The 13,554-nt window shown below is 41.3% G+C and overlaps 1 long non-coding RNA gene across 1 annotated transcript in view; it reads right to left on the bottom strand.

Annotated features, from left to right (window-relative positions):
- The window catches only part of LOC116591239, a 56,188-nt gene that overhangs the window by 1,624 nt on the left and 41,010 nt on the right, over nucleotides 1-13,554 (bottom strand). The window contains exons 3-4 of the long non-coding RNA XR_004285900.1: nucleotides 6,613-6,701; nucleotides 4,367-4,433 (exon numbers count right to left, since the gene is read on the bottom strand). This is a non-coding gene — a long non-coding RNA (uncharacterized LOC116591239). The remainder of the gene's footprint in view (nucleotides 1-4,366; nucleotides 4,434-6,612; nucleotides 6,702-13,554) is intronic.

The following is a 13,554-nucleotide window of genomic DNA, read 5'->3' as shown; positions in this document are numbered from 1 at the left end:
TCCAGCTAAATGTTAGCCCAGGTAATATGCCCACCTATCTATTTTCACCTTTAGGTTAGCAAATTTCAACACGAAGTTCATTTTTATGTTTATTTAACAGACTCTGAAGGGAGAAATGCAGACAAAAAATGAACAGAGAACAGATGTTGCCTTGTACGTATAATGAATGGGCAACAAATTTTGCAATCCTTCACCCCCACCCCAAGTGAACCAAGAAAAGAACCAGTTTTAAGCCTCTGGCAGAATGGGTAGCATATCGACAAGTTCAACATATGAACCATATTTCAAAGGCTGCCCAGTGCTACCAGGGATTTTTAGAACTGTGACATTTGCATCAAAGATTGTGTCTGTGCTAAGCATTTTGCATCTCTTATGACAGTCCTTTTAATCCTGGACTGTGGTTTCTGAATTTGTTTGAGCCTATAAAATAAAGCAGTGTTTGATCCTTAGCCACACACAAGAAGTTTCTTGATTCTTTTTAGAGCTGATCCTGTGTAATATAATTGGTTATTCCTCCCCTGAAACATAATTATATTACATATTTTTATATTTCCTTCTGCTGCTTCTATGGTGACACCATTTACATATCTCCAGTGATTAGTCATGAAAATGGGCCATATGCTTGTAACACATACTATCTAGGTTTTCAATCCTGTTAGTTTAAGCTGTGGACAATTACATAAATTCCTTTCTTACTCACTGTGCTGAAAATGCTGAATAACTAAACTATCTTACTAATGGAGCATCAGGTTCAAGAAAATGAGACACCTAATGATTTTGCCAGAATTTAAAAGGCAATCTTTAGCTACAGATCAATGGCTGGATCTGAAAGACTACCCATCTCAGGAGATAGCATTTCAAATACGTTATTTTTCCTTTGCCCCGATAACAACTGGCAATAACAGCAGAGAACATAACAGAATTAGGGAGAAATCCATTTCATGGAATGTGTGCATGTATGTACAGGGAGCCAAGGGATAGAGGACAGATTAGGCTACAGAAGAAAATATTCTGGTGATCATAAAATGTATATAGTGCTGTAGGCCAGCCCTGCATTTAATATGCATAGTGGTATATCATATGCATTATGATATCTATTATGTAATGCATAAATTAGTCTTCTGTTTAGTCTTTAATACACAAGGCTAAGTGATCAAGGAAATATACTATCTTGATACAAAGAAATGTTCTTTGAAGTTTATTGGTTAAGTTTCTGTCCTTATGTGACATATGAGGTTTATGAAACACTTCTTATTAAAGAAAAATATTATGCCACAAGACTTCAATTAAACAACCATCTCAGGAAAAAGGAATATAAAGAGAAATACAGTTAATTAATCATGCCAACCATTCTCTGAAGATATTAGCCAGGACTTCAGGAATTAATTAGAGTAATATTAATACAACAGAACTATTAAACTACATCCACGGCTTTTACATCTGATAAAACATTCCTAGTAAAGATAGGTTATTTTGTCCAGTTAAGTGAGAAAGCACTGTTTCTACACTTGATCTCAGCCAAAAGGCTGAAAAGTGATTCTTCCAGGGTTTTTAGTACTGTAGACTGTGTCAGAATTCCCAGAGAACCGAGGCAGCTCTGGGGTCATTGTTTGTCTGGCCTGCCAATGTATCCCACAACTCACTCCACAAAAGATCCCAAGGTGTGGAAACAATAAGTAATCTTCTTGGTTTCTAGTAAAAAGTTAGTTGTTCTGGGAATAAAATGCACCATTATCCAATCTCCAAGTGGGAAAACTCAATAAAATGAAGTAAAAGTATAATGTACAAGAGGAGGCCATAAAGCTTCATGTCTAATGCTGCTGACCACCCACGGAGACAACTGCAGAATCCCCCACAATCCAGTACCTCAGTCAAGTGAATTTACTTTACTACTAAGGAGCAGATGCTATACACTTTCCTCTAAATGTGCTGCCATAGCAAATCTGTGACCAGAAAACTCCAACAACATCACTTCAGTGACAGCTTTGGCTCCCCCATATGATACCCCTTCTGTTTCAGGCCACCTTTCTAGAATGGCCTTAGCCAGAAATCAGACAGCAACTGTTTTGATCATGTAAAAGTATCAAACCAATTCACTTTCAACTAAAAAGAAAAATACTATTGATATGAAAGTCTCAAAAGTCTAGATACTGACTTTTGAGATGGTCTGAGCCATCTGGAATCTCAGTGGGGACTTAACCATTCATAACAACAGAAGATCATGGAGGCACAGAAGACAAAGGGCCCAGGTCTTCTAGTGGGATGGCCAGCCCCACAATGAGATCACTTACATGGCATTTGTGGCAGATAATTCTACTGTCAGAGAGGCTTTTTTGCAAAGAAGTCCACAACTGCTTATTTTGAATTGACAGTTGTTCAAATGAATCAAAAACTTCATCTCTATAACACTTCCTTTGATTCGGACTTTTTGTTTTTCCGAGGAAGTAGAGGAAGTCCAATCCCCATCTGCCTTACAGCTCTGCATGAAGTGGATGACTACCATGATGTCTTCTTTAAGCCTTCAATCCTCAACCCAGACAGGCAAATGCTTTTGGCTGCTTCCATTGGATTAAATATAAGGGATTAAAAAATGAGCCAGTTGCAGTACCACACAGACATATAATTAAACTTCCTTCATTAGGATGATTGTTACACTCATACTGTAAAGTAACTTAGAAACTGCCTTTGAAGGTATTTTTTTTCCTTTTCCCCACAGAGATGTAAGCTTTTTCTCAAACCAGTCTTACATGAAACACAATACTTGAATCAGACTGAGCAGAGTGGCTCTGCCTGAAGTGAAATGGGGGACCAGAGCCTCATTCACGTGGCCTCCCTCTCTGCCCTTTGGAGGCTCTAGAAACAGCCCCAGGGAGCCTCTGGGCCCTGAGCAACACAGCATAAACACCAGTGCTCTAGAACTGCAGAGAAGCTTTCTTCAAAAGGAGACTGTGCACAGAAAGGGGAAGGCTCTGCATGCTGAGCTAAGGAATTTGGACTTTTCCTAAAAGAAAAAGCCATTGGAAGCTTTTAGGCTTTTAGCTTTTAGGGGAGTGATATGAGAAGATTAATGCTTTAGAAAGTTATGTGGTGGTGATATGGAGTTTCTACTATGGAATGGAAGAAGAGCTAGAAATTAATAATGAAGTTGTTGTACTAAATGACAAGATGATGAGAGCTCTTTGGAAGGGTATTTTGAAGACAGAACTAATAGAACTGCCTGCTGGTGGACTAAAGGACAATTCTGAGGTCATGCTAGAATTCCTTGTTTATTCATTCAACTGACAAACATTTACTGAGAACCTACTGTGTTCCAGGCACACTTCAAGATGAGAGATGAACAAAAATAGTTTTGCCTTCAAGATGATGACAGGCTGTTCAGGTGAGACAGAAATGTAATTAAGCAATTAAGGAAAATATGAGTGGAAGGTATTACTGCAGAACTGTGTACATGACAACACGAGAGCACAAAGCGGGGAGAGGCAGATATGCAGATCAGCTCCCTCTGCTCTCATCCACCCTCCTTCTAGCCTGCCTCTCTGCAGTGAGGGATGGGAAAACTAAAGACTACATTTCCCCGTTTCCTTGAAGCTCAATATCCCCACATGTATTTACCCTCTAGAAAAACTTAGAAAGTGGGTGTAAGTACCCCCAGAGGGAGGCCACCTGTTAACCACTGACACTCTTTATACTGATAGGCAGTTGTAGTGGTTTTTGATTTTCCAGTGGCAGTGATACTAGTGTCTAGTTCCCAGCTTCCTGGATACCATGCTGACCTGGATCATGGCAGAGGCAGCTAAGAATTTTGATGGTCCCTTCCTTATTTTCTGGTGTTCTGATCACAACAGATGTACTAATCCCTTGGTGGGCCAGTTGTGCAATGTTAGCCTGGGAGTCCCTTCTGGAAACTCAGCCTAGAGTTTGTTCCTCTAGTAATTTTAAGAGCACCTGTTCCTCTCTACTCCACTTTTTCTTCTTTTTTTCTTAAGTTAGCTGAATAGATCATTAGCCACATGGAATTCCTAATTATGTCATAGAGATATTTAACATAGGCTGGAGGTGGTCAGAGAAGTCTTCCAGGAGAATATAAAGCCTGGATGAATCTTAAATGTTGAGTATAATCTGGTCTAATAGAGAATGAGGAAAGACGTTCCAGACAAATCCAGGAAGGTAGGGAGAAAAAGATGTGCTCAGGAATTGCACAACATTAACAAAGGGGAATGCTACGAGGTGAAGACAGAGGGGCAGGGAGAGGTGCATTCATGAGAGCCTTGTGGCAGACTAAGCAATTCAAGTTTTATCCATAGGAGTTAATGGAAATTGTAAACAACAAAATAATATAAGCAGGTTGTATGCTATAAAGACATACCTGTAGAATTGTGAAGTATAGGCTGGCACAGTAGACAGTAAGGTGAGGAGGCTGCAACTGGAGGGAACTGTAAAAATGAAACAAGATGGGATTGGGAGGGAGACAAACCATAAGTGACTCTTAATCTCACAAAACAAACTGAGGGTTGCTGGGGGGAGGGGGGTTGGGAGAAGGGGAATGGGGTTATGGACATTGGGGAGGGTATGTGTTATGGTGAGTGCTGTGAAGTGTGTAAACCTGGCGATTCACAGACCTGTACCCCTGGGGATAAAAATATATTATATGTTTATAAAAAATAAAAAATTTTTAAAATTTTAAAAAATTTTAAAATGATTCCTAAATCATTTACAATACTTACAATAAAAATATTGAAATATTGAATATTGAGAGATTAGCTGAGAGACAGTAGGAGTGGAGTGGTGAGGACAGACTTTAGAGGCAGGAAGTACAATCTCAAAGATTTCGTGACCATCTAAATATCAGGGTAATGTGAGCAGAAATGTGTTGTTGAGGGTGATACTCCATATTCCGGCTCTGGCAATAAGCAGTTGATGGTGCCATTTAAAAAGATATATAATAATGGGGAGAGTCTGGGTGTCTCAGTCAGTTAAGTTTCTGATTCTTGATTTCGGCTCAGGTCATGATCTCAGGGTTGTAAAATTGAGCCCCAAGTCAGGCTCAGAGCTGGGTGTGGAGCCTGCTTAAGATTCTCTCTCTTGGGCATCTAGGTGGCTCAGTTGGTTAAGCTTCTGCCTTAGGCTCAGGTCATGATCTCAGGGTCCTGGGATCGTGTCCCGCTTCGGGCCCTCTGCTCAGCGGGGAGCCTGCTTCCTCCTCTCTCTCTTTCTCTCTCTGCCTGTCTCTCTGCCTACTTGTGATCTCTCTCTGTCAAATAAATAAATCTTTAAAAAAAAAAAAAAGATTCTCTCTCTCCCTCTCCCTCTGCCCCTCCTCACTGCCCCTGCCCATGCATGTGTGCTCTCTCTCCCTCCAAATAAATAAATAAATAAATAAATAAATAATTGAAACATATGGAATAAGGAAAGGAAAATGTGTTTGATGGGGAAGATGAAGAGTTCAAGTTTGGGCATGATAAATTTAATGACCCTGAGTACAACTAAGTAAAATTATAAATAGGCCTTGGAATAGATGAGTTTATAAGTCAGAATTCAGTTTAAGAGACCTGTCACATAAGCAGACACTGAAGATGTGGGTACAGTACAGGAGAGTGTGTAGCCTGAAAAGGAGGCAGGGCTGCTGACAGAGTCCTGGAGACAACCACCATTTATAAGAGAGGCATGGGGAAAGACAGTAAAAGATAGTGCTAGAGAGATCAGAGAATGGAAAGAAAATGGTGTCTTGAAAGGCCATGGGGGAGATCTGAAGGAAGAAGGTCCCAGGGGGACCTCACACAGTATAATGTGTGAGTACACACACGTATGTGCACACACGCATTGGTATTTGCAAGGCCTAAGCAAAAGCACTTTAATGGGAGAGTTGAACAATGCATTTGGCACAGGGGTAAAAATAAGCCCCAGAGCGAGGGACAACAAACATATCAAAGGACATTTTTTTTTTTCAAGAAACTTTTATGTGCAAGGAAAAGAGATATGGTAGGTGCTAGGAGAAGACACAAATGTGAAAGTTTTATGTGCTTTTTTAGATTGGGATGCCTTACAATAACATACAATTATTCACAGCCTGCTGTTTGCCAGGACTGTTCTAAGTGTTTTACATGTAGTAATTCATACAACCAGCCTATGAGATAGGCACTGGTATCCTCCCTCTTTTACAGAAGAGGAAACCGAGCAAGAGTGGGTTTAAGTAACTTATCCAGGGCCACAGAGACTGGAAACAGCAGCACTAGGGTCCATACTTGAGGATTCTAGGGACAGGACTACCTGCAGAGCCCACTACGTTTGATTGCCCCCGCATGGAGAGGATGAACAGAAGCAGCAGAGAGAAGAAGGTTAAATATGCAGAGAGTGTAGCATTCCCAAGGAGCCCAGACAAGATAGAGATCCCCTGGGTGGGAGATAAGGGTGAGGATGAGCATCAAAGAGGGGTACCAGCTGCAGGGTCTACAAGCAGCTGTTTATATAAGACCTCCATCTTTTTCCATCTAGCGGGAGATAAGAACGTGTATTTGGTGCGGGAGAGGACATGGTAAGGAGGGGCCTCAGTATGAGAAGGGAGGAGTTGAGGTAGCTGCTTGTCAGAGAAGATACGGTAGTGCTGAGGCACACCTGAAGGACTGGCTGTCCACCCTGGGTCCCTTGTTCTGGCCTCCTTTTGCTGGTGTGTGACTTCACGGAACAGCAGAAACTGGGAGTTCCTGATGCAGAAGGGAAAGGTAAAGGAAAAGAATGACATTACAAAGAAAAAAATATCAATTTATTTAACAAATATTAAATAGTCATTACTATGTGCCAGGTACTATTCTAAACATTTCTAAATGTTAACTCATGTAGGAATTATCATTAATAGTAATCATTTCCATTTGCTGCTCTATTTATGAGCTAAATATTTTCTTAAATCTCACGCAATCCTCACAACCTCCCTTTTCTCATTTTATAGTCAAGATTCATTCACCCAAGTGGTGGTTAGCAAGTGGTGTAGCCAGGCTTTGAACCTATGTCTGTGTCTCCAGGGCCTCTCCTTCCCACCACTATACTACATCTTCTCGGGATAGAATGAGAAAATGAATCAGCTATTTAGACTGGATACAGAACATAAAGCCAAAGCATAATTGTTTGGCTGAAAATGGAGGCACATAGGGTGGATGTCTCAAATAGACAAATAGAAAGAGTATAAATTGAAAGTGTAGAAATTTTGGGTCAAAGATTGGTATTCCAGAGTTTGTGATTTCAAAGGTAGAGTGAGAGCCAGAGGTCTAAATTGAAGGTGGTAGGCTAAAGTCCTGGATGAATGCAGGGTCTGGAAATGAGAGCAAGGAGGCATCAATATGAATCGGGTACCAGGAGGCTCAGGAGAGGAAAGGTTTTTACAAGAGGATGAAGAACCAGTGGGTGGAAGGGACTGTGGAGTGCTAGGGATGTACCTGCCAAGCTGTCTTCCAACACCTATTTGATATCCCCACCTGTCCCTTCCACATGTAACAAAGGTAAGTGATGAATTCAGCACAACTCAGATGAGCTCAGCTTCGCAGAAGGTGCCACATGGACACAAAATTGTCCTGTACTGGCCTTAGGAAGACTGAGAATTTGATAAAACCCGATCAAGGGTAGGTATGTGTTTAATAAATGTTTATTGCACTCCTATTCCATGCCAATAAATTCTACAAAAATGTTTAAAAATTCTGCATTTGACAGGAAATAAACAAGTGAAACAAGGTAGATGGTTTTAAGTACTATGGAGAAAGGTACAAGCTGACTAAAGGGGATGAGAATTAAGGAGTTAGGAGAGGATGCATATTGCCTTTGGTATATGGCAGTTGGGGAAGGCCTCACAATAAGGTGACATTTATATAGCCTTGCAGATATCTAAGAGAAGAAATGCACATGCAAAGGGTCTAAGGTGGGAACATACTTGGTGTGTTCAGTGAACACTGAGGAGGCTAGTGTGGCTGCTGCAGAATGAGTGAAGAGAGGAATAGTAGGAGCAGAGGTCAGGGTAAGAGCAGAGAATATGGGTCCTTAGGAAACACTGAGTTTCTTTTTAGCAGAGGATTAACAAGATCTGACTCATATTTTCAAAGGCTCATTCTCTGTATGTCAAGCAGTTTGTGTATGGTAGGGATTAGGGAGGAAAAATACCATTTAAGAGGTGATTGAAATTAGCCAGGTGAGAGACAACAGAGGGTTGGACCAGCGAGCTAGCAAGGAAGGTAGTGAGAAGTACTTGGACTCCACACATATTCTGGAAGTAGAGATGACAGAATCTGTTGTTGGACTGTGTGACTGGCAGCCTTTATCATGGCTCCCAATGATTCCTACCTTGCTGTGAGTGTGGGCTGGACCTAGAGACTCACCTCCAGTGAAAAGAATGTGGCTAAGTGATGGTATGACAGTTGTAAGATTAGGTTACAAAATGTGACTCCTGTCTAGCTGCTCCCCTTCTCTCTCTCTCTGGCTAAATCTGGAAAAGCCAGATGGCACACTGTGATCTTCATTTCGAGAGGTCCATGTGGCATGTAACTTGTCTCCAGCTAACAGCTAACAAGTACCTGAGACCTGCCAATAGCCACGTGAGTGAGCTTGAGAGTGATCCTCCTAGTCAAGCCTTGAGATGACTGTAGCCTTGGCTGACACCTTGACTGTAGCCTTGTAAGAGACTGAGGCTAGGGACAGCTAAACCATGCGCAGATCCCCAACCTATAGAAACTGAAGTATGACAATTTGTTGCACAGCAATAGAGAACTAATATAAGTTGGACATGGGATATAAGAGGAGTACAGATGATGACTCTAAGGTTTTTGGCCTATACAGCTGGCATCTGGAGTTGCCATTTACTGAAGGAGGAGCAGGTTGAGAGGGAAGGGGAGGAAGCAGACATTCTAGATGGGTTATATTTAAGATACCTATTCAGTGGAGATTATGAATATGCAGTTATATATTCAAGGCTGGAATTTAGAGAAGAGATCTGGGCTGTTCCAGCCTTTAGCCCATTTTTTCTATTGCTTTGTCTATCTTTTTCTTATTAATTATAGGAGTTATTTATATAATAGAGATACAGGCCCTTTGTTGGATATATGCATTATAAATATCTTCCATTTTATGGCTTACCTTTTCACTTTCTGAATAGAGTCATGATTTACAGTCTAAATTTTTTTAAAAGATTTTATTTATTTATTTGACAGAGAGATCGAGAGATCACAAGTAGGCAGAGAAGCAGGCAGAGAGAGAGGGGGAAGCAGGCTCCCTGCCGAGCAGAGAGCCCGATGCAGGGCTTGATCCCAGGACTCTGGGATCATGACCTGAGCTGAAGGCAGAGGCTTTAACCACTGAGCTACCCAGGCACTCCACAGTCTAAATTTTTAATAGAGCTTGATTTATCCATGTTTCTTTTATGCTTAGCACATTTTATGTTCTGTTTAAGAAATCTTTTCCTACTCCCTGGTTATGAAGATATTTAGAAGTAGAAATCTGAGGACCTTTAGTGTGCAGGATAAGATCACCTATGAGTGACTGTAGTAAGAGAAAAAAGCTTGGGTGCCGCAGGGCATGTCAATGCTTAGAAAGCAAAGGGGTGAGAGGAATTGGCAGATGAGAGTGAGAAAGAAGGGGTGTTTGGGTGGCTCAGTGGATTAAAGTCTCTGCTTTCCACTCAGGTTATGATCCCAGGGTCTTGGGATCGAGCCCCACACTGGGGCTCAGAGGGGAGCCTGCGTCTTCCTCTCTCTTTCGGCCTACTTGTGATCTCTGTCAAATAAATAAATAAAATCTTTGAAAAAAAAAAAGTGAGAAAGAATAAATGGTCAGTGATGTAGGGGAAGACATAGCTGAGACAGAGTGGAGTCCCAGAAGTTTCCAGGTGAGGTCATTAACGCTGCCATATACTCCTGGTAAGCAGAAAGGGCAGAGACTCAGGGAAGAGCTGGAATTGGGAGAGTGGAGGCCACCAGATAAGCACGATTTTAATGAGTGTATGTGTGTATGTTGGGGAAGGACAACTATAAAGTCTGACTGAAGCAGAATGGAAAAAGAAGTGAAGACAAATAGAGACCAGTCTTCTGAAGAACTTTGCTGCAGAGAGAAAAGTAGGATGGTAGCTGAAAGGAAATGTACAATCACAGAAGGGATTTTTTTTTCCATGAAAGATATTATGGCATATGTAACATTGAAATATGTGACCAGCTGGTGAGAAAAAACGAACTGAGGAAATAAATTGAGGACACAGGTGGTTTTAGTGCTGGAACCATGTTCCTGAGTTGGTGAGAAAAAAACGGGGTCTGGGGCACCAATGGATAGGACACTCATGGATGCAGCAGGCTGGTCGGTGTGGTTGTGGAAGTAGCTGGAAGGCCTTCTCTGACTGCTTTGGTTTTCTCCATGAAGTAAGAATCAAGGTTATCAGTCAAAAGAGGAACAGGGAGAAGTCTGCGACTGTAAAGGAATATAACAGAATTGTTGAGTCCAGACTGTGAGCCAGGCCACCTGGGTTCACATTCCAGCTCTCCCATCTAACAACAACTATGTACCTTGGGCAAGTTCCTTAACCTCTCTGTTTCCTCAGTCTCCATGTCTATGACGTGCAGATAACGGTATCTACCTCATAGAGTTGTTATGACGATTAAATGAATTAACACATGTAAAGCAAAGTTTTACTTATATTATAGACAATATTGAGTTTCTGGACCTATTAAGGAATTAACATGGACTATATGAAGTCAGCAAAGTGGTACCACAGGCATTTCCCTGAGGTCTGTCTGCCTGTGGGTCAGAAGAAAGAGAGGTTTCAGACAACCTATGCTCCATTCCTCAGCTCTAGCAGTCTGTTCCAATCTTCTAGGGAGATTAACAAAATTATCTATGCTTGGGCCCACCTCTGTAAATTCCAATTTGCTGATCTGGGATGGAGCCTATGCTGGTATTTATGAAAAGCTCCGTCTGTTGCTGGCGAGGATGCGGAGAAAGGGGAACCCTCCTACACTGTTGGTGGGAATGCAAGCTGGTGCAACCACTCTGGAAAACAGCATGGAGGTTCCTCAAAATGTTGAAAATAGAACTACCCTATGACCCAGCAATTGCACTACTGGGTATTTACCCTAAAGATACAAATGTAGTGATCTGAAGGGGGACGTGCACCCGAATGTTTATAGCAGCAATGTCTACAATAGCCAAACTATGGAAAGAACCTAGATGTCCATCAACAGATGAATGGATAAAAAAGATGTGGTATATGTACACAATTGAATATTATGCAGCCACCAAAAGAAATGAAATCTTGCCATTTGCGACAACGTGGATGGAACTAGAGGGTATCATGCTTATCAAAATAAGTCAATCGGAGAAAGACAACTATCATATGATCTCCCTGATATGAGGAAGTAGTGATACAACATGGGGATTAAGGGGGTAGGAGAAGAATAAATGAAACAAGATGGGATTGGGAGGGAGACAAACCATAAGTGACTCTTAATCTCACAAAACAAACTGAGGGTTGCTGAGGGGAGGGGGGTTGAGAGAAGGGGGGTGGGGTTATGGACATTGGGGAGGGTATGTGCTATGGTGAGTGCTGTGAAGTGTGTAAACCTGGCGATTCACAGACCTGTACCCCTGGGGATAAAAATATATTATATGTTTATAAAAAATAAAATAAAAAAAAAGCTCCGTCTGTGAATGTAAGGTGTAGCTAGGGTTGAGAAGTGCTGGTCTCTTAGCTATATACTTGCTGTGGAGATGGGTGATGGGCAAGTGGAGTTATGTCTAATAAACATCCTATTCATCTAATAAATGACCCTCCCACCCATCTACAAAGCAACATGCTAGATTTATTCTGGTTCTCTAAATGGTTTCTCCATTAGAGGATGGTGCAGTGATCACACAATCAGAGTGTATACTCCCAAGTGGTGGTCACCTCACCAAAAATGACTAAAGTGACTTTGTTGTCATATGCAGTGGTGTGACTCTCTCAGGGCATAGACAACACTGTTTTTAGGCTTTGAAACACAAGGTACTGGCTACAGACCAAGGGAAGTCACTAAGGAGATGCCATCTTCTCAGGCTCATCTGTGGGCACAGCTTCTCAGATCTTTCCCTGAAGATACTTCCAGCTGAAAAAAGTGAGCAGCCAGATTTGCATACCACATTTCAGAAGTGTGGTGAGAGGGAGAGTAGAGAAGGCTGGTTCAGCTCTCATACCTGTGATTTTGGTAGAAACACTGGACATAATTTCTCATAGTCAACAGACATGGCTCCTAGTATATAACCCATTGCCTGTATCAAAACCCCCTGCTAAATTATAATATCTCTGAAATGCTGATAACAATTATATCTACCTCATAAGGTTACTGGAGGTAGGGTCTGAAATCTATATTCTAATATTCTATATTCTATAAAATCTATATTCTATATAATCTATAATCTGTTGTTTCTGGGAAAATACTATGCATGACAAAGCAAAGGAATCTAGAGAGTTTTACTTTCCATGAAGAAAACACCTGAACAAGTCAAATAGTAAGTTAGACCTTACCATCTACCGGCTCCTTTTCCACCCCCCAGAGACAATACCTTAAACTCTTAATATTCTTATTTTTATTATTTTGGAGGTTATCCCCACTGGGTAACTTATTAGATAAAATTAAGAAGTATTTATATTTCTTAACCTATCAAATAATTTTTATTGACTCCCTGATATGAAAGAGAAGGATTTTGTTCATATTACCATATTCCTTTCTCCTCAATGCTATAATTGTTTTTTTTTAAATTTTTCTATTAATGGCCGCTGTAACAATAATATTTAACCTCTATTTCTTTTTACATAAAAATTGACATCCATCCTGTCTTGACTCCCCACCCCTCCTACTCCTTTCCTTATATCAGATATATTTTGACTTCTACCCTAATAGATTCTTCAACAGATATACATTCCATACATGTATCTGCTTCCCTCTGCCCCTGCTGCCATTTTTGGTCTCACCCCTCATATCTGCCTTCCATAGATCTGTAGCCTCTCAACCCAAAGCTTTCTCCACTGGGCAGATGGCTCCCTCATCCACTGCCACTGATACTAGGCTGTCACCCTTCCCTGCCTTCTCATCAGGCAATTGACTTTCAACCACTTTCCTCCTTCCAGAAATATGTTGAAGTCTCTTATTCTTCTGTGAACCTCAGTTCCATTCTCTCCCATGGTCTGTGTTTATTCCTTCTGGTACTTCTATACTTTCCTTTTGGTTGATCTGGGGAGTAATAGAAGGCGTATGTGTGCACCTAGTCCACCTCCATGAAACAGATGTCCTAGAACTCACTTTATAGAACAATGGACTGTATGCTCATGGTCGTTGTGCATCTCAGTTTCTATTCCCTCTTAATTGTGTTTGTTCTGCTTTTTCTTATTTGAGAACTATTCTTTTTTTTTTTTTTAAGATTTTATTTATTTGACAGAGAACACAAGTAGGCAGAGAGGCAGGCAGAGAGAGAGCGGGAAACAGGCTCCCGCAGAGCAGAGAGCCCGATGCGGGGCTCAATCCCGGGATCCTGGGATCATGACCCGAGCCGAAGGCAGAG

This window comes from Mustela erminea, chromosome 5, assembly GCF_009829155.1.
Source record: "Mustela erminea isolate mMusErm1 chromosome 5, mMusErm1.Pri, whole genome shotgun sequence".
NCBI lineage: Eukaryota > Metazoa > Chordata > Mammalia > Carnivora > Mustelidae > Mustela > Mustela erminea.
The sequence above is the reverse complement of the archived record's forward strand: the minus strand, read 5'-3'. Positions and strand labels throughout refer to the sequence as shown.